We start from the raw sequence: 22,326 nt of genomic DNA, 5'->3' as shown, positions 1-22,326 counted from the left end.
CATAATAGCACCTCCAGCAGCTCTGGATACTACAGCCAGGCAGGACATTATATTACACAGTGTGACTGTGTCTCTCCCCACCAGTGTCACTAGGAGGAAGATCTGCATCCTACAGGAGATAACACATCACATCTGTATAATAGCACCTTCTGCAGCTCTGTGTACTACCGCCAGGCAGTACATTATATTACACAGTGTGACTGTGTCTCTCCCCATCAGTGTCACCGGGAGGATGATCTGCATCCTACAGAGATAACACAGCACACCTGTATAACAGCACCTCCGGCAGCTCTGTGTACTACCGCCAGGTAGGACATTATATTACACAGTGTGATGTGTCTCTCCCCACCAGTGCATCTTACAGGATATAGCACAGCACATCTGTATAACAGCACCTCCAGCCTCTCTGTGTACTACAGCCAGGCATGACATTATATTACACAGTATGACTGTATCTCTCCCCATTAGTCTCACCGGAAGGATGATCTGCATCCTACAGAGATAACACAGCACACCTGTATAACAGCACCTCCGGCAGCTCTGTGTACTACCGCCAGGTAGGACATTATATTACACAGTGTGATGTGTCTCTCCCCACCAGTGCATCTTACAGGATATAGCACAGCACATCTGTATAACAGCACCTCCAGCCTCTCTGTGTACTACAGCCAGGCAGGACATTATATTACACAGTGTGACTGTGTCTCTCCCCACCAGTGCATCTTACAGGATATAGCACAGCACATCTGTATAACAGCACCTCCAGCCTCTCTGAGTACTACAGCCAGGCAGGACATCATATTACACAGTATGACTGTGTCTCTCCCCACCAGTGTCACCCGGAGGAAGATCTGCATCCAGAGGCACTTTAACATAGGAGGAGATCCATGGGTAGCCTCCTCCGTTCGTGCCCCCTCCACTCTCTCGGCCATCCCATAATGCTCTAGTGCACTGCACTGTACAATCTGAGCACTAGAGGGTCAGACTGTACTGCATATGGGCGGTTCTCCGAAGAAATGCCGCAGAGGGCATTTTTTCAGTGATTTTGGCAGTGCTGCTGCCTTTATTGTGGGATTCCGGAGGGGTAAGAATCAAACAATGGATGCAGTGTCCGAGGTGTGAGCCCCCCTGGGACCCAGGAGCCCATGTGCACTGCGCACATTGCACCCATTATAAATAAGCCACTGTCTGTATCCTATGGCTCATAGAAAAAAAAACATTTAGCATCGATATCACAGCGTGCCGATTCTGCACCGCTGGTGCAATGTTAGCACAACAAACAATTACAAGTGGCTGGATCACCACAACTATGAGCGCCACATCTGTTAATTAACCTTTTGCTTTAACACAAACCATAAGTTCCCCGAGATACTCTTCCATGGGGATTTTCCCCATAGAGGTGTATATGTTCCGCTTGAGTGACAGCTCAGTGGATCTCAGCCAATCAGAAGACCACTTCTATGTGGCTCTGCCTGATTGGCTCTTGGGTCTTCAAGTGGCAGATGTCCAGGTGATGTCCAGTAGCATAGAAGAGGATCCATGTGTATATATGGATTCTCTTTAGTACGTAAGGTTCGGAAACTTTGAGGTTTGTTTTTTAACCCGTTGGACCGGAGAGGACTGGTCTGCACTGGAGAGGACTGGTCTACACTGGAGAGGACTGGTCTGCACTGGAGAGGACTGGTCTGCACTGGATTACGTGAGTATCTCTTATTTTGTTGCAGGTAACCGTATGGATTATAGTGGACAGGAGGACTGAGGGGCGATGTGGGATGTAGGTGAGTATGCATGCATGTAAGTGTGCACGTATGTTAAATTAACCTTCCCTTTCACAGTGTGTGTGTTCTGTCTTTATTGTAACATTTTTTTTACAACTACAGGTCCCAGCTGGCCCGTTAATGCCCCACATGCTGGTATTTCTGGTTCTCCAAGTGTTCTGCCATGATTTCATTCGTATTTGAGAGTAGTAAAAGTGAGGTGTGTGTGTGTAATAAACTTTTACTTCTCTCTGTGTGTGTTTTTTATAAACATTCTTTTTACAGGTGGACTACAAGTCCCAGCGGGCCCATTAATGCCCCGCATGCTGGGACTTGTGGTTCTCCAAGTCCCAGCATGCGGGGGAGGTCTGCTGGCACTTGTAGTTCTCCGGTATAAAGCAATGTAAGTATGATCAATGTAACCCTATCAGGCCGGCGTCCACTGGCCACGGACGCCGGTGACAGCCCCGGGCTTCAGCCCTGGACGGGTGAAGCCTGGGGGGGGGGGGACCCCTTTATTGGGGGGGTCCCCACTCCAGGTACCCCGTCCAAGGCTGACCAGCCACGGTGCTCATGTTTTGGCCGGGGGACCTTGTATAAAAAGTGTCCCCCGGCTGTGGCATGACACCGTGGGCTGTTGGAGCCCGGTGCTGGTTTCAAAATACGGGGGACCCCCAGATTTTTTGTCCCCCGTATTTTTGGAACCAGGACCGGTCCAAGAGTCCGGGGCTGGTTTCAGAAATACGGGGGACCCCTATGCTTTTTGTCCCCCCGTATTTTTGGAACCAGGTCCGGCTCAATGAGCTCGGGGCTGGTTATGCTTAGGAGGGGGGACCCCACGCCGGTTTTTTTTAAACTTTTTTTTTTTGCACAAAATCGCATTTATGAAAATGCGCACATTTTCATGACTAAAAATCGCCCGAAATCGCGGCAAATCGCATTTTTTGCCGCTAATTCGCATCTCATTACATATGCGAATTCGCGGCAAAAAACACGATTTTTAAAGGTGCGATTTCTGGCGAGTTTGGAACTCGTCCAAAAATCACACCCTATTACATTTCGCCCCTTGTTTCAAGTTTTAAAAGGCACTGACAGCGTGTTTGTAGGCGGATACATGACCTGAAAATTGTGGTGACATGGCTGCATTTATAGGGTGATTCAGTCCTGTTAGCAAGGCTGCAATTTTTGCAAATGGACAAAGCATGCTGCACTGCAGGTGGGGCAGATGTAACGTGCAGAGAGAGTAAGATTTTGGAGGAGTCATTTTTTTTCTGTGCAGGGTACATATTGGAGGTTATTCTGGTTGACTCTCAAGGCTGCGAACTTTGCAGCCTTGCGAGTCCACTAGACGCCGCCCCCAGGGCCACTGCATAAACATCCATTCTCAGTCTTGCGTGTGGGGAATGATTTTACCAGCGCTCGCATATCTGTGACACCTCAGTGGTGTCTCAGATCTGTGGGCGCCATGTGCGGGAAGCGGGAGGGCAGCTGACATCCACTGACATCAGCTGCCCGCCGCCCGTGTCATCAGGGAACTACCATGGGAACACTGGCCCGCCGCCCCAGGCCCCCGCCTTCACTTTTGTGTGCGAGCGCCCGGCGAATAATCTATTAACCGCGGATGCACCTGCACATAAATAACTATGCTTATGCGCAGTTGCAAAAAATCGGTGCCCCGTGAACCGATTCAACCAGAATCACCCCCATTGGCTGCTTTATTCTTAGGGAGAGGGTTGGGTAGAGATCTGCACACAAAAAAGATGGGGTGGTATCGTACCCTTATAGAATCAGGGTGTTTTACCCGCTCTATTTGGTTGGCGGGGGGTGCTATCCTATCGACTAAATGCAATAGTTACAAAAAGAAGAGAGAAAAAGTAGTCGTAGTGGATGCACACCTTGTTGGAGTATGATATTATTTATCTTAATGTTTTGTTGTTGTTTTTATATCTTGAGTGGGGAATCCTTTTAATCTTTAATCGGGTTTGGATTCAGGAAGTACCCACTATAGTTTGGCGAAATAGGAGAGGTTAAAATATTTTTTACATATAACAAATACATACATTTAGTGACAAAAGATAGAAATAAGTGTATATAGGTTTAAAAATATAGGCAGACCTGGCTGTGTGGTGTGGTGCCTGTTTATAAGCTAGATATGGGTATTTCCGGGATACACGGTATATTGGAGTTTATTGCCTATGTTGGCTTATTGATACTCCATTGCGTGTATCAATACTGGACCTCAAATGACCCTATTACTCAATGCTCTATCAGTCTTGTGGGATATGTGGTTCCCCTTTGTCTCTGATCTTTCCCGTAATTTTCACATATAATATCTAGGGAAATTATTCTGTGGAATGATGTTTTTAGTGTTTGATTTTGTTACACATGTAATCCGTATTTGTGCAGGGTAGATGGTGACCCCTATCCCTGTTTCTGCGTTGGGACCTGTATTTTAATTATACAGTTTATTTTGCCACAGGATAAATCTGTATTATAGTACAAAAGGGGCTAAATATGCAACAGTGATATTTACTGGTTTAGCCTGGATATATGGATTGCTAATTTTAGCTTATTATCCAATAATGTCCTAGGTTCTTATATGCAGTGTTGAAATGACATCTGCTTTCAAAAGAACCAATTTGAGTGACATCTGCTGTGGCTAGGTTAAATCACAGCATGTGTTACAACATTGGCATTTTTTATATACATATGTATCCCTCAAACTGGTGAGTTTAATTTGCCACAGGATAATTCTGTATTTTAGTACAGGAGGGACTAGATATGCACCAATGATATTTCCTGGTATTGCCTGGATATATGGATTGCTAATTTTAGCTTTATGTCCAATTATATCCTAGGTTCTAATATGCAGTATTGTAGTGTCATCTGCTTTTAAGAGAACCAATTCAGATGGCATTTCCTGTAGCCAGGTTAAATCACAGTATATGTTGCAATATTAGCGTTTTTGTATACATATGTATCCCTTAGACTGGTGAGCCATTATTTTCTGTCTGCTTTATACTCCTAGTTTGTCACACACAGTATAATACTGCCACCTGCTGGCGTGTGGGTCAACTAACGAGTATTCGTAGCAATGCTGGGTCAATGAGTACAAGCTTTAAAAAGAACACATCTTTTAAACAGTATAGCGAGGGTATAATTCCTCCTCCACACACACACAGTCCACTGTCTAGCACTATATAAACATCAGAACACGTGTTTCGCACTGGCTTCTTCAAGCTAACCGTTTAGCTTGAAGAAGCCAGTGCGAAACACGTGTTCTGATGTTTATATAGTGCTAGACAGTGGACTGTGTGTGTGTGGAGGAGGAATTATACCCTCGCTATACTGTTTAAAAGATGTGTTCTTTTTAAAGCTTGTACTCATTGACCCAGCATTGCTACGAATACTCGTTAGTTGACCCACACGCCAGCAGGTGGCAGTATTATACTGTGTGTGACAAACTAGGAGTATAAAGCAGACAGAAAATAATGGCTCACCAGTCTAAGGGATACATATGTATACAAAAACGCTAATATTGCAACATATACTGTGATTTAACCTGGCTACAGGAAATGCCATCTGAATTGGTTCTCTTAAAAGCAGATGACACTACAATACTGCATATTAGAACCTAGGATATAATTGGACATAAAGCTAAAATTAGCAATCCATATATCCAGGCAATACCAGGAAATATCATTGGTGCATATCTAGTCCCTCCTGTACTAAAATACAGAATTATCCTGTGGCAAATTAAACTCACCAGTTTGAGGGATACATATGTATATAAAAAATGCCAATGTTGTAACACATGCTGTGATTTAACCTAGCCACAGCAGATGTCACTCAAATTGGTTCTTTTGAAAGCAGATGTCATTTCAACACTGCATATAAGAACCTAGGACATTATTGGATAATAAGCTAAAATTAGCAATCCATATATCCAGGCTAAACCAGTAAATATCACTGTTGCATATTTAGCCCCTTTTGTACTATAATACAGATTTATCCTGTGGCAAAATAAACTGTATAATTAAAATACAGGTCCCAACGCAGAAACAGGGATAGGGGTCACCATCTACCCTGCACAAATACGGATTACATGTGTAACAAAATCAAACACTAAAAACATCATTCCACAGAATAATTTCCCTAGATATTATATGTGAAAATTACGGGAAAGATCAGAGACAAAGGGGAACCACATATCCCACAAGACTGATAGAGCATTGAGTAATAGGGTCATTTGAGGTCCAGTATTGATACACGCAATGGAGTATCAATAAGCCAACATAGGCAATAAACTCCAATATACCGTGTATCCCGGAAATACCCATATCTAGCTTATAAACAGGCACCACACCACACAGCCAGGTCTGCCTATATTTTTAAACCTATATACACTTATTTCTATCTTTTGTCACTAAATGTATGTATTTGTTATATGTAAAAAATATTTTAACCTCTCCTATTTCGCCAAACTATAGTGGGTACTTCCTGAATCCAAACCCGATTAAAGATTAAAAGGATTCCCCACTCAAGATATAAAAACAACAACAAAACATTAAGATAAATAATATCATACTCCAACAAGGTGTGCATCCACTACGACTACTTTTTCTCTCTGCTTTATTCTTACACTGTTATTTAGATTTCAGTTGGAACACCCCCCGTGCAAATCTAACTCTCTCTGCACCTGTTACATCTGCCCCACCTGCAGTGCAGCATAGTTTTGCAGCCTTGCTAACAGGTGCGAATGAGGCCCATAGTCCCACTCTCCGTTACCTCTTGGAAAGGTCCCTGACTTTCATTAATTTCAGAACTAAATCCTCAGGTGACTCACATTGTTAAGACACCTTGGGGGAAATTTACTAAAGGAAATTTGTAAAAAAATAGGTGTATTTGTATCCAGAAATACACTTATTTTTGACATTTACTATCCCGAAAATACGGCAATTCGTATTCGTATTGATAGCACATCAATACGACTACGAATTGCCGTATTTTCGGGATAGTAAATGTCAAAAATAAGTGTATTTCTGGATACAAATACACCTATTTTTTTACAAATTTCCTTTAGTAAATTTCCCCCCTTGTCACAAGCTAAGCCATCAGTGAGAGATGCTGCTGATGTTATGTGTTGTAGTCACTGTAGTGTCCTCAGTTCACATGATGCCACAGTGTCCCCATGCCGGTGATGTAGTTGTATGAGAGGATCCGGGGGGATCAAAGAGACCACCCCTTTCGCCCTGTTGTAAATGCGGATCTGTCTATCACACATTGCTCTGTGCACCCACTACGTACCCTGCTACATACAGTACTACAGGCTGCATCATAGGGACACCCGCCAGGGATATGACTAGCACAGACCCATATGTGTAACCTCAATAATCCCCACTTGGGGCAGCAGAGAGACCCTTATTATTTGCTGTACTAATCCCTTTATCAGATCCACCAATGACTCTATATAGAAGACTCATCTGTGTATCATAGGTGATCCCACTTACCTGCTTCTCCACCAGCACCGATGTGATATACTGTACAGCGCACGCTCATATATAGGAAGACAGGAATTTATATGGGTCTGAGGGCTTCTCCCTGAGTAAACATGTCACTGTCCTTCTGCAAACACCTAAGGTCCTATAATATTATGTTATGGAGGATTTACAGTGAAGTGTGAGGTGGATATATGTTAATTATCATATTATATATTGCAGTTATCTGTAGGTGTAACCATACCGCCCAACTCTTTTAAGACCTTCGGCAGGATGTGTCTTACAATCACATCATTGCGCGAGGCCACACTCTTGTTTTTCTGCAGTGGGGGCATGGCCAGGGGCTCTGTGAGCTTCTAGCCATGCCCTCAGCCCCTTCAGAATGGAGGTAATCACTGCACAATGGGGGGTATTTTGGTTCACTCTTTCTGACAAAACCATGTGCACTGCAGGTGGGGCAGATGTAACATGTGCAGAGAAAATTAGATTTGGGTGGGGTTTTACTTCAAAGTGAGATCTATTTTGCAGTGTAAAAATAAAGCAGTCAGTATTTACCCTGCATAGAAACAAAATAACGCACCCAAATCTAATTCTCTCTGCACATGTTACATCTGCCCCACCTGCAGTGCATATGGTTTTGTCCATCTAAGAAGGATTTTGTCAAAAGAGTGAACTAGAATAAGGCCCAATGGGAGTAATCGCTGCAGGAGGGGAGTAATCGCTGCAGAATGGGAGTAATCGCTGCAGAATGGGAGTAATCACTGCAGGAGGGGAGTAATCGCTGCAGGAGGGGAGTAATCGCTGCAGGAGGGGTGTAATCGCTGAAGTAATCGCTGCAGGAGGGGAGTAATCGCTGCAGGAGGGGAGTAATCGCTGCAGGAGGGGAGTAATCGCTGCATGAGGGGTGTAATCGCTGCAGGAGGGGTGTAATCGCTGCAGGAGGGGAGTAATCGCTGCAAGAGGGGTGTAATCGCTGCAGGAGGGGAGTAATCACTGCATGAGGGGTGTAATCGCTGCAGGAGGGGAGTAATCACTGCAGGAGGGGTGTAATCGCTGCAGGAGGGGAGTAATCACTGCAGGAGGGGAGTAATCACTGCAGGAGGGGTGTAATCACTTGCAGGAGGGGAGTAATCACTGCAGAATGAGAGTAATCACTGCAGGAGGGGAGTAATCACTGCAGAAGAGGAGTAATCACTGCAGGAGGGGAGTAATCGCTGCAGGAGGGGAGTAATCGCTGCAGGAGGGGAGTAATCACTGCAGGAGGGGAGTAATCACTGCATGAGGGGTGTAATCGCTGCAGGAGGGGAGTAATCACTGCAGGAGGGGTGTAATCGCTGCAGGAGGGGAGTAATCACTGCAGGAGGGGTGTAATCACTTGCAGGAGGGGAGTAATCACTGCAGAATGAGAGTAATCACTGCAGGAGGGGAGTAATCACTGCAGAAGAGGAGTAATCACTGCAGGAGGGGAGTAATCACTGCAGGAGGGGAGTAATCGCTGCAGGAGGGGAGTAATCACTGCAGGAGGGGTGTAATCACTTGCAGGAGGGGAGTAATCACTGCAGAATGAGAGTAATCACTGCAGGAGGGGAGTAATCACTGCAGAAGAGGAGTAATCACTGCAGGAGGGGAGTAATCACTGCAGGAGGGGTGTAATCACTGCAGGAGGGGTGTAATCACTTGCAGGAGGGGAGTAATCACTTGCAGGAGAGGTGTAATCGCTGCAGGAGGGGAGTAATCACTGCAGAATGGGAGTAATCACTGCAGGAGGGGAGTAATCACTGCAGGAGGGGTGTAATCGCTGCAGGAAAGGTGTAATCACTGCAGGAGGGGAGTAATCACTGCAGAATGAGAGTAATCACTGCAGGAGGGGAGTAATCACTGCAGAAGAGGAGTAATCACTGCAGGAGGGGAGTAATCGCTGCAGGAGGGGAGTAATCGCTGCAGGAGGGGAGTAATCACTGCAGAATGGGAGTAATCACTGCAGGAGGGGAGTAATCACTGCAGGAGGGGAGTAATCACTGCAGGAGGGGTGTAATCACTGCAGGAGGGGTGTAATCACTTGCAGGAGGGGAGTAATCACTGCAGAATGAGAGTAATCACTGCAGGAGGGGAGTAATCACTGCAGAAGAGGAGTAATTACTGCAGGAGGGGAGTAATCGCTGCAGGAGGGGAGTAATCGCTGCAGGAGGGGAGTAATCACTGCAGAATGGGAGTAATCACTGCACGAGGGGAGTAATCACTGCAGAATGGGAGTAATCACTGCAGGAGGGGAGTAATCGCTGCAGGAGGGGAGTAATCGCTGCAGGAGGGGAGTAATCGCTGCAGGAGGGGTGTAATCGCTGAAGTAATCGCTGCAGGAGGGGAGTAATCGCTGCAGGAGGGGAGTAATCGCTGCATGAGGGGTGTAATCGCTGCAGTAGGGGTGTAATCGCTGCAGGAGGGGAGTAATCGCTGCAAGAGGGGTGTAATCGCTGCAGGAGGGGAGTAATCACTGCAGGAGGGGTGTAATCGCTGCAGGAGGGGAGTAATCACTGCAGGAGGGGAGTAATCACTGCAGGAGGGGTGTAATCACTTGCAGGAGGGGAGTAATCACTGCAGAATGAGAGTAATCACTGCAGGAGGGGAGTAATCACTGCAGAAGAGGAGTAATCACTGCAGGAGGGGAGTAATCGCTGCAGGAGGGGAGTAATCGCTGCAGGAGGGGAGTAATCACTGCAGGAGGGGAGTAATCACTGCATGAGGGGTGTAATCGCTGCAGGAGGGGAGTAATCACTGCAGAATGAGAGTAATCACTGCAGGAGGGGAGTAATCACTGCAGAAGAGGAGTAATCACTGCAGGAGGGGAGTAATCACTGCAGGAGGGGAGTAATCACTGCAGGAGGGGTGTAATCACTTGCAGGAGGGGAGTAATCACTTGCAGGAGAGGTGTAATCGCTGCAGGAGGGGAGTAATCACTGCAGAATGGGAGTAATCACTGCAGGAGGGGAGTAATCACTGCAGGAGGGGTGTAATCACTGCAGGAGGGGTGTAATCACTTGCAGGAGGGGAGTAATCACTGCAGAATGAGAGTAATCACTGCAGGAGGGGAGTAATCATTGCAGAAGAGGAGTAATCACTGCAGGAGGGGAGTAATCACTGCAGGAGGGGTGTAATCACTGCAGGAGGGGTGTAATCACTTGCAGGAGGGGAGTAATCACTTGCAGGAGAGGTGTAATCGCTGCAGGAGGGGAGTAATCACTGCAGAATGGGAGTAATCACTGCAGGAGGGGAGTAATCACTGCAGGAGGGGTGTAATCACTGCAGGAGGGGTGTAATCACTTGCAGGAGGGGAGTAATCACTGCAGAATGAGAGTAATCACTGCAGGAGGGGAGTAATCACTGCAGAAGAGGAGTAATTACTGCAGGAGGGGAGTAATCGCTGCAGGAGGGGAGTAATCGCTGCAGGAGGGGAGTAATCACTGCAGAATGGGAGTAATCACTGCAGGAGGGGAGTAATCACTGCAGAAGAGGAGTAATCACTGCAGGAGGGGAGTAATCGCTGCAGGAGGGGAGTAATCGCTGCAGGAGGGGAGTAATCATTGCAGGAGGGTAGTAATCACTGCAGAATGGGAGTAATCGCTGCAGGAGGGGAGTAATCGCTGCAGGAGGGGAGTAATCACTGCAGAATGGGAGTAATCGCTGCAGAATGGGAGTAATCACTGCAGGAGAGGAGTATTACTCCGATTTGGGTTATTACTGCGCCAGGCCAGTAACAGGATACAGTAGCGCACGCAGGGGGGGGTTTTGAGTACCCAGAACCCCCCCGCCAGGAGTGTAAGGGCATTATACTGAAAGCAGAGGGTCCCCTCTTTCCATGGGTACAAGAATTTTAAAAATCGGCCCTTGAGAACTGGAGATATCTGACTTCAAAGCAGTGGTCCCCATCCAAGCCTGTTAATTGCTTTTCCAGTCAGATATTTGAGGTTCTGTCTGACTTAGAGTTTTTCTGAGGGTATATTCCAAAATCTGGGACTCTCCCCCTTTGAGGGACACTAGTAGCTTGTCTCTACTGTTCCCAGAACCAGAGATATCAGCCTTCCAGCAGCTGGTTACTGCTCCAGCTCCACACACCTGGTATGTAGTTTTATATACTCGTTGGCAGATTGCTCTGCCTCCTGAACTCTGATCCCCTAGTCCCCAGTACTATTTGGTAGGTGGGATTCTCTAGTTTTTAATTCCATTAAAATCTAAGAAATCTATTTCTGGGAACTGGAGATATCTGCAGTCAAGCAAGCTGTCCTCCCACCAGAAAATTATGAATAATAAGCCCACTCCACTATACACCCCTCCTCTGCATATTAAACATCCTCTACCACCCTGGAAGTTATGTATCAGGCCCCTTCATTCAGCCCAATGCCCCCTTCTCCCACCCCATCTCCCACCATCTGTGCAGTAAAGGGGAAATTAGTGGAAATTACTGATCCAGACCCTAGATGCTGAGGGGTTGATATAATACCCCCTACCACCCGGGGGACATCAAAGCTTCCCCCACCCCTACTGCTGGAGGATCGGTAGGTGCCCCAATACATTGCTATGCCCAGGGGTCTACACTGCTGTTGACGCCCCTGTATGTATGTATGTATATATGTGTGTGTGTGTGTGTTCACCTAAGTGTCAATCTATGTGCTTTGCTTCGCCCCTCTGGAAACCCCCTTCTGAAAATCCTGCATTTGCCACTGGGATATGACATCGTCACCAGGGTGCAAGGTAGTCTCGCTCTTCCTCCTTTGACCAGTATCCTGGGTTGATTCTGTGAGGCCACCTCCCATCATTATTGCTGCTCCATGTCATGAGTGTGATCCCAGCACTCTGGAATTTGCATTTACGAAGCATCCATTCAATTTCAGTGGTAGTGCCCCTTAACCTCCCGACCACCTGCGGGACTCTGTGTTTGGGAAGTATGGGCTTGCCCAGGTTTATGCATGTTTTCATGTCCATGGTAAAGGGGTACAAGATGTCTCCCCCCACCCCTTTAGCTGAACAGCACCGACCCACACACCCCCCTTCCACGCCCTCAGTCAGACAGCCTACAGCAGGGCTGGGCAATTGCAGCCCTCCAGATGTTGAGGAACTACACATCCCAGGATGCTTTGCATTAGTTTTGCTATGTGGCCATGCTGAAACTGATGCAAGGCATGCTGGCATGTGTAGTTCCTCAACATCTGGAGGGCCGCAATTGCCCAGCCCTGGTCTACAGTGATAAACAGGTAAAATTGTATTATTGCTGAATAATATGACTAATAATTTATACTCTACAACGCATACCCCCCTCTACAATCCCTCTATACCCCCCCTCTACAGTCCCTCTATACCCCCCTCTACAGTCCCTCTATACCCCCCCCCTCTACAATCCCTCTATACCCCCCCCCCCTCTACAATCCCTCTATACCCCCCCCCCTTCCTCTACAGTCCCTCTATAGACAAGATACGTGTCCAGGTCTATGTGTCCTGGCAGCCTTAGTAACAGCTAATCAGCAGAGATAGCTGCAGGGTATACGGCTGTAATGGGCACCGCCTACCAGCACACATAAATGGACCTTCCCCATGCCAGGAACGACTACGCTGACCTATCGACCTATGATAGCCAATGACTGGGATATATGTAGGGTTAAATCATAAGTCATCGATTGTTATACAACATTGTCAAACGTTTTTTGTAGAAATGATAGGTCGCCACTTAGTTATTGGAAACCGTCTCCACCCACGGGTATACCTATTGTTTGTTTGAAAACATTAGGGTATATATGACTGAATTGCTAATTAAACTGTGTTTGGTATATTGTCAAGCTGATCACTGGAAAATGAAGAGAGCCAGCCCTTATGGAACTATGCCACTTCTGCTGTTCACCCGTCTTGTCATTAGACAGCGGACGGGGAATGAGAGAGGGGGAGATTCTAGGGTTATAGCTTGAGAGATAGTTAAGATAGCGAGTCTATAGTGCTGAAATCAGTGCCAGTCGGCCCTGTTACTGAAAAAGCATTGCCGGGTACATTTCTGGATCTAGATCAGCTCTTGACTGCGCTATGAAAGAATAGGCATAGATACAGTTTAGATAATCTTTACCAGATGGATTATGTGAACGTTTAACTGATAACACCCTGGTGGGTCTGATTCCCTATATCAGTGGTTCCCAAACTGTGTGCCGTGGCACCCTGGGGTGCCTTGAGACACTTGCAGGGGTGCCTCAGGGTGGTGGTCCAAGAGTAATTCATATTCAAATTGGTCAGTATAATAAGTAAAACTTGTTTGGGGCTTCTGAATTTAAAATATGTGTACAAACAGAAGCTAATCCAATCAGTCACCACATAATTAACCCTAAGGATGACATTTAAAACACAATTTACTTAATTTAATATATTTTTACCAAATTTTTAAATAAGAACCTTTTGGACTAAGGGTGCCGTGAATCAAATTCTGATACTCTAGGGCGCCGTGATTCAAAAAAGTTTGGGAACCACTGCCCTATATCCTCCATTTCATATTGTCCCAGTCTCCCATAAAGATCCATTGCTGCTGTCGCCTGACTCTCTCCACCCCAATCATACAGCTCCCTACGTTTCTCTCCTTCCTACGCCTGGGAGTAACCATCACCGTTTCCTTTGTTCTGTATACGTTGTATAACTTCTTCAATAAACAGATTTTTACTTAAAAAAAAAAAATAATAGCAAATGGGAGCTAGTGATCTGTGCTGAAGAGAGACGCAGATCTTGTGCAGAGCGGAGTGGTCGAGATGGGAGATATTGTGAGATAAGTAAGGAGATATATGCTGGTGCAGTATGGTTAATAGCTTCATATGTGAATAGAAGTGTTTTATATTGAATACGGTAAGATACAGGTAACCAATGGAGGGACTGGCAGACCGGATCAGCAGACGATGAGTGTCTTGCAAGGAAGATCAGCCGAGCAGCAGCATTTAGAATGGATTGCAGTGGTGAGAGTCTGTTCTTGGGAAGACCAGTTAGGAGACTATTGCAATAATCAATGCTGGATATAATGAGTGCATGGATAAGAGATTTAGTAGTGTCTTGTACGAGATACGGTCGGATTTTAGATATGTTTTTTAGATGCATGTAACATGATTTGGTGAATAAAGAACAGTTCTGAGTTGAGGATGACTCCTAGGCAACAAACTTGTGGGGTAGGGTAGATTGTCGAGTGGTCAATAGTGATGGAGATATCAGGATGGTAACTGTGGTAACTGTTCTTAGTTGGCGGGAATATAAGTAATTCTGTTTTGGAAAAATTGAGTTTGAGTTGGCGAGAAGACATTCAAGATGAGATGGCAGAGAGACATTCAGAGACTCAGCCCAAAACCACTGGTGACAACTCTGGGGTTGACAGATTTGAGTATCATCCGCATATAAATGATACTGAAATCCGAAATAGCTGATTAGTTTGCCAAGAGAGGAAGTATAGATTGAGAAAAGCAGAGGACCTAAGACTGAGCCTTGTGGAACTCCAACTGACAGAGGTAGTGAAGAGGAGGTAGAGTCAGAGAAGCGAACACTGAAAGAGCGATCAGATAGGTAAGATGTGAACCAGGAAAGGGCTGTATCATTAAGACCTAGACCTAGGGAATGTAGTGTTTGTAGGAGAAGTGTGATCCACAGTGTAAAATGCAGCAGAAAGATCTAGAAGAATAAGTAGTGAGTAATGGCCTTTAGACTTAGCAGTTACCAGATTGTTCACCACATCAGTCAGTGCTGTCTCAGTGAAGTGTTGGGAACGAAATGGAAAGAAAGAAAGAGTGGTTGAGCTATAAAATAGTAACAGGTGTTAAAAACAATTATTTTTATTTTGAAATAAAGGAATTCCTTTCCTTTTAAAAAAAAAAAAAAGGGGGGGGGGATAGTATATATAAAGCTATATAGCTTAAAAGCATAAAATGTGGATATACATGAAAACAAAGGGGTGCTGCGGTATTTGAATATATGGGTGATATCCCAAAAAGTCACCTTAATCCAGACGTGTCCTGTCCTCTTTTGGGCCCAAAAGGATGATATTCCAATTGTATTAGGGAAACAATGGGGTGAGATGCTTCCTCGCTGTATTGCCTCCAATAGATGGTGACTGGAGTTATTCCATAATGGATGTGGAAAAAGTTGTGAATGGGGATCCTGACTTGGCAATAATTAGAGAGGTGGTGTTCCTCCACAAAGTGAATGATGCCTGTCCTCGGTATCCCGCACCTGAAGGTGGTGGAAGCAATTCTGGTGAATTTCCCAAACTTGGAATGGTGCTGGCAGGCTTGTTCTGGAAAGGATAGTGGAAGGCAGCTGGATGGGTGTACCACTGGCCAACGCGTTTCGCTACCCCTGCAGCTTTTTCAAGGAGTACAAGCACGCCGTATAGGCGCCCTTTACCGATACCTAGGTATCTATTTTTCCCCATTCTGTTGGGAACGAAAGCCTGACTGAAGTGGGTCTAAGAGGACGTGAGAGTTAAGAAAGTGTGTGAGGCGAGAGTAGACAAGTCTCTCCAGTAGCTTGGAGAGGCATGGGAGCTGAGAGATAGGACGGTAGTTAGAGAGAGAGTTAGGGTCAGAATTGTGTTTTTTTCAGAATGGGAGCAATCACTGCATGTTTGAGCAGAGAAGGAAAAGTACCAGTAGCAAGAGAGAGATTGCAGATTTTAGTTAAGGTTGGAATAAGCACAGGAGATAGAGTTTTAATGACTTGTGCAGGTATAGGATCTAGAGGAGAGGTAGTAGGAGGATAAGAAGAGTGTGGATACTTCTTTTTCATTTGTGGGCTCAAATAAAGAGAAAATGAGATTTATGTCTTACCTGGTAAATCTCTTTCTTCGAGGACATCAGGGGCCACAGCTTTACTTTGGGTAATAGGAGTGGGAGTGAGCTCCAGCACCCTAGAGGATAACTTTAACTGCCTCCCAGGCAGTCAGGCTCCTCCCCTCCTATACCCCGCTTCCAGGCCACGGACCTCAGTTTTTTAACAAGCCATGGCAGGAGACAGGAGAGAAGGAAGAGAAGCACCACACAGAGACACATTCTGAAACATGTTAGTACCCTCAACAGAGGAGTAATATATAACCAGTGAAACGTAACTTGTAACGTAACTGAAGCAGGCGCGGCAGGGAGGGATCCCTGTGGCCCCTGATGTCCTCGAAGAAAGAGATTTACCAGGTAAGACATAAATCTAATTTTCTCCTTCGGGAGACATCAGGGGCCACAGCTTTACTTTGGGACGTCCTAAAGCAGCCACCTATGGGTGGGGACGCGCCTGCGCCGCAGCCAACACGCTCTGCCCGAAGGCAGAGTCCTGGGAGGCAAATGTATCAAAAGCGTAAAAACGCACAAAAGTAGCAGCTGACGACCATGTCGCAGCTCTGCAAACTTGCTCAGCTGTAGCACCGCCCCGAACAGCCCAAGACGCTCCCACAGACCTAGTGGAATGTGCCCGGATACCAGCCGGAACCGGGAGAGAGGCACCCAGGTATGCCTGCCGGATGACAGAACGAAGCCAGCGGGCAATAGTCTGTTTAGTGGCTGGCCATCCCCTCTTTTGAAAGCCATACAGCACAAAGAGGGAGTCCGTCTTGCGAAAGGACCGGGAGCGGCGCACATAGATGCGCAGCGCCCGTACAACATCCAAGGATGATTGATCCAAAGATGCATCTGGCCCTTGAAAGGCCGGAACCACGATTTCCTGGTTAACGTGGAAACTGGACACCACTTTTGGTAAGTGAGAAGGGACAGTACGAAGAACCGCCCGGTCATTGTGTAAGACCAGGAAGGGGGACTTACAAGACAGGGCAGACAGATCGGACACCCTCCGAGCTGATGCTATTGCCAATAAGAAAACCGTTTTCCAGGTGAGCCAACACAGGTCCACTGACCGCAAAGGCTCAAACGGTGGTTTCTGGAGTGCAGATAGCACAAGGGAAAGGTCCCACGGAGCAACCGGGGGGACAAAGGGAGGCTGGATACGCAGAACCCCCTGCATGAATGTGCGGACATCCCGCAACAGTGCTAATCGTCGGCGAAACAAGATGGACAAAGCCGAGACTTGAACCTTCAAGGTAGATAAGCGCAATCCAGCCTCCAGGCCCTTCTGTAAGAAGGATAGAATCCGAGCCAGGCGGTAAGACTTAGGATTGAAGTGGCGAGTCCTACACCAAACGAAGTAAGCCCTCCAAACCCGATGATAAGCTCTCGCAGAGGAAGCCTTTCTTGCTCTAAGCATAGTGGAAATTACTCGAGCATTAAACCCCCTAGATCTCAAGAGGGAGGTCTCAACAGCCACCCCGTCAAAGCCAGACGCCTCAGGTCTGGATGCAGACACGGACCCTGAGAGAGAAGGTCCCGACGCAGAGGCAAGCGGATCGGGGGGGCCACCGACAGAGCCTGGAGGTCTGAGAACCAGACTCGCCTGGGCCAATACAGGGCCACGAGGATCAATGTGCCTCCCTCCGCCTTCAGCTTGCGAATCAGTCGCAAGAGGAGGGAGAATGGCGGGAAGGCATACATCAGCCTGAACGGCCACGGAGCGGACAGAGCGTCCACCAAGATGGCGGCCGGGTCGCGGGCCCTGGCTCCGTAAGAGGGAACCTTGTGGTTGTGTTGCGAGGCCATCAAGTCCACCTCGGGTAAGCCCCACCGATGTACCAGCATCTGGAAAACCTCCTGATGGAGGGACCATTCGCCGGCATTCAGTGTTTGACGGCTTAGGTAGTCCGCTTCCCAATTCTGGACTCCCGGAATAAAGACCGCCGATAGAGCTGGAATCTTCTTCTCCGCCCACTGAAAGATGCGGGATGTTTCCATCATTGCCGCCCTGCTGCGGGTGCCACCCTGGTGGTTGATATAAGCCACTGTGGTGGAATTGTCCGACTGGACCTGCACCGGACGACCCCTCAGCCAGGGTTCTGCCAGGCAAAGGGCTCGGAAGACCGCCCTCAGTTCGAGGACATTGATTTGGAGCTTGGCCTCCGATGTAGACCAAAGGCCCTGGAAAGACCTCTGGCAAGTGACCGCTCCCCACCCGCGGAGACTGGCGTCCGTAGTGAGAAGGGTCCACTGATGGATCCAGAATGGGCGTCCCAACGTGAGGTTCTGGTCTAGGAGCCACCACGAAAGAGAGAGACGGGTTGTCGGTGATAAGGTTATCACCTGAGATCGGAGAGAGAGGTAGGATCCCGACCACTTGGAGAGGATCTCCTTCTGAAGGGGGCGGGAATGGAACTGGGCATATTCTGCCATGTCGAAAGTCGACACCATGGAACCCAGTACCTTCATGCAGGCATGTATGGACACCCGTCGAGGATGGAGGAGCCGACGGACTCTGGACTGTAGAATCAGACGACGGTCCTCCGGCAGGTAGATCCTCTGATGGATGGTGTCCAACCTGGCCCCTAGGTGAACCATCGACTGTGCCGGAATCAATGAGGACTTGTCCCAATTGATGATCCAGCCGTGTCGCTCCAGAAGCTGTATTACCACCCTCAGGTGGTCCTGGAGAAGTTCTGCAGACGGAGCAAGAATCAACAGGTCGTCCAGATATGGGAGTATCCGGATCCCCTGGTTGCGCAGACTGCTGCCCATTACTGCCATCACCTTTGTGAACACCCGGGGAGCAGTGGATAGACCAAATGGTAGGGCTCGGAACTGGAAATGTTGGTCCAGGATGGCAAAGCGCAGGAACCGCTGGTGTTCTGGGCGAATGGGGATGTGTAAGTACGCATCCTGAATGTCCAGGGATGCCATGAAGTCTCCTGGCTGAAGGGCCAGGACAATGGAGCGCAGAGTCTCCATCCTGAATTTTGGGACCCGTACAAACTTGTTTAGCTTCTTTAGGTTGAGAATGGGCCTGTAGGAACCGTTTGGTTTCCTGACCAAGAAGAGGCTGGCGTAAAACCCCGAACCCCTTTGGGACAAGGGGACGGGTATGATGACCCCTGTTTGAAGCAAACGTTGGACTGCCTGTTCTAGCGCTTTGCGCTTTTCCGGGTCTGATGGAAGACTCGTGGAAAAGAACGATGTTGGTGGGCGATGCCAAAAAGTTAAGGAGTAGCCCCGAGAGACCACCTCCTGAACCCACGCGTCTGTGGTGGATTCCAACCAGATGGGGGAAAACTCCAACAGGCGACCGCCCACCCTGGGGTCCTCCCGGTGGGGGCCCCCCTGTCATGCAGCGGGCTTGTCCGCCGGCTTTGGTTCAGGGCGTCTTGTGGCCCAGGGACGTCTGCCCCTAGCACGGGAGGATCTGCCTCCCTGGGAAGATCTGGAGGAGAAGGACTGTCCTCTACCACGGCCCTGAAACCGAAAGGACTGAAAGGCCGGCCGGGGCCGTGTAGTCGGGGTGGATGGTAGGAAGGCAGTCTTTGATGCTGCCACCGTAGCCACCATCCTGTCCAGCTCAGGACCGAACAAGAGGGAACCATCGAATGGAAGGGCTTCCAAGGCCCTCTTCGAATCCGTGTCCGCCTTCCAGGAGCGCAACCAAAGTGATCTGCGAGCAGCCACTGCTGAAGCTGACACCCTGGAGGAGAGAGTAGCGGAATCAAGCGCCGCTTCGCCTAAGTACAGGGCAGCCTGATGTATCAATTCTATAGTCGGCAGAAGGGTATCTGCTGGGGCCCCCTCAGACACCCCTGTTGTGAGGGCAGCGGTCCATTTAGTTAGAGCCATAGCCAACCAGGCTGACGCCAGGGCCGGCCTGCCCGCTGCCCCTGCCGTGGTGTATATCAGCTTCAGGAAGTTTTCCAACTTCCTATCCGCCGTATCCTTAAGAGACGATGTAGGTATGGGCAACAAGGAGGCTTTAACCAGTTTTGCCACATGAGCGTCTACCCTGGGGGCTGTCTCCCAGGGGATCCTGTCCTCCTGGGGGAGAGGATAGAGGAAGGAGAAACGTTTGTGAATGATAAACTTCCTATTAGGGACCTCCCAAGCTTCCTTAATGACCGAGTCCAGGTTATCGGACTTGGGAAAGCGACTGAAGGAGCGTTTAGGGCGCTTAAAGATAGGGCCCGACTCTGCAGGCGGGTCAGCCTGGTCGTCTACTAGCAGGACCTTCTTAACCGCTGTAATCAGGCCTGGTACATCAAGGCGAGACGGGGGGTCTCTATGAGAAGGGGGGTCCTCTCCAACACAGGCATCCCCTATGTCAGCGGCGACGTCAATGGCGTCATCGACTGCCTCCTCCACATAGTCATCATCATCGACATCGTCTTGCTCCTCCTCCTCCTCATCGTCAGTATCCTGCCCGAGGAGGGGGCGGAGTGGCGACGGTTTTCTAACTAAAAGCCTGCGTGTATCTGCGGGCAGTGGACCCTCCCCCTGGGCATCCAATGCTGGGGGGGCTGCACTCGCTGCCGATGAGGACGGCATGGACAGCTGGGGCAGCGCAGCCGAGACTTTATCAACTAGCTGCGCCATCATCTGCACAAGGGATGAGGCCCAAGCAGGCTCCTGAGAGGAGGCCGTAGGCGTGGGCAGCGCCTGCGCATTGTAGCAGCCTGCGCATACGCCGTCCTGTACATAGTCCAGGGGAGATAGGCCCGCATTACAGGCTGTGCATGACAGCAATGCTGGGGCGTCCCCCTTTTTGGACTTGCTCTTCGGCATAACTACTGTAAGTACAGGAGGGCTGAGTACAAAAAGACACCAAATACACTGCAGCAGCTATTGGGTTAATAAGTACACATATACAGCAAGCATACAGAGGCATACAATGCAAATAGAAAGTCAATGGCACTAGGCTCTTGCAGCAGCTATGGCTGACTGGAGCACTCAATAACTGTGACCTGTGTCCCGCAGGAGAGGTACAGGGGGGACTTGCCCAAGCCTCCTGGCAGTGAAAGAGTGGAACCTCGGGTGGCACTGGAGCTTCTCCGTGTCCCTCCTCACGTGCAGCCAGGCAGACAGGAAGGGATGTCAGTGGCGGGAACTCTCTGTGCGCCAAGCACAGTTCCCTGCCTACTGTCCCCGGGGGAGGGGCTGATGTGGGGGGAGCCTCCTCCCCCTGCTAACAAATGGCCCCAGGGAAGGTGTCCACATGCAGCGCTGGTAAAATGGCGGGGATCCGGCGCGCGCCGGGCGGCCCCGCATACCAGCGCTGCTGCCCACAAACTAGTTTCCCTGGTGGTCCAGCGGGACGGGCGGCGAGCCGGCCGACCGCTTGCTAGCACAGCCGGCGGTCACCCCTCGCCGGCTGTAGCAGCCATCTCTATGCGCCTCGCTGCGCTATCGCACACGTTCCCGGCGGGGAGCGTGTATTACTCACAGTGCCGTCCCGGTTCTTCTGAAGCGGGCGCCTGTGGTCCCCGGCGTCTGGCTGTGGCTGCAGGCTCCCCAGTGCCCGGGGGCCGCTGCTGGTCCCCACCCGCGGGTGGCGAGGCAGCGCCGGACCCGGGTGTTGGAGCCAGCAGTGCAGGGGTCTATTCAGACCTCCAGCGCTGCTGCTCTGATAAAAAATAATAATAAAAAAAAAAAAATTAAAGTTATGGCTGCTAAATAGCAGCCCCCCTTTTGGGTGCATCTGGCTCCTGCCAGCACCCTAGAAAAACTGAGGTCCGTGGCCTGGAGGCGGGGTATAGGAGGGGAGGAGCCTGACTGCCTGGGAGGCAGTTAAAGTTAACCTCTAGGGTGCTGGAGCTCACTCCCACTCCTATTACCCAAAGTAAAGCTGTGGCCCCTGATGTCTCCCGAAGGAGAAAGTGGCAGAGGGATCAGGTGGGGAAGAAAGAGGGTTAGAGGTTGTGGAAGAGCATACCATTTCATCTCGGATGTTATCAATTTTGTCCTTAAAGTAGGAGGCAAGTTCTTGTGCACTGATTGTAGCTGGTGGGGGAGGAGGGGGAGGGTACAGAAGAGACTAGAATGTGTTAAAAAGTCACTTAGGATTGGTGGCATGAGAAGAGATGAGAGATTGGAAGTATGTTTGTTTGGCAGCGTCCAAAGCATTGCTGTAGGAGTGGTAGCTAGTCTTATATGTGAGGAAATCAGTCATATTACGAGATTTGCGCCATTGGCGTTCTACTTTACGTAACTGAGTACGTAGTTTTCTTGTCA

Source organism: Crinia signifera, chromosome 5, assembly GCF_055691185.1.
Source record: "Crinia signifera chromosome 5, ASM5569118v1, whole genome shotgun sequence".
In the NCBI taxonomy this organism is placed as follows: domain Eukaryota; kingdom Metazoa; phylum Chordata; class Amphibia; order Anura; family Myobatrachidae; genus Crinia; species Crinia signifera.
This window is presented reverse-complemented; position numbering follows the sequence as displayed.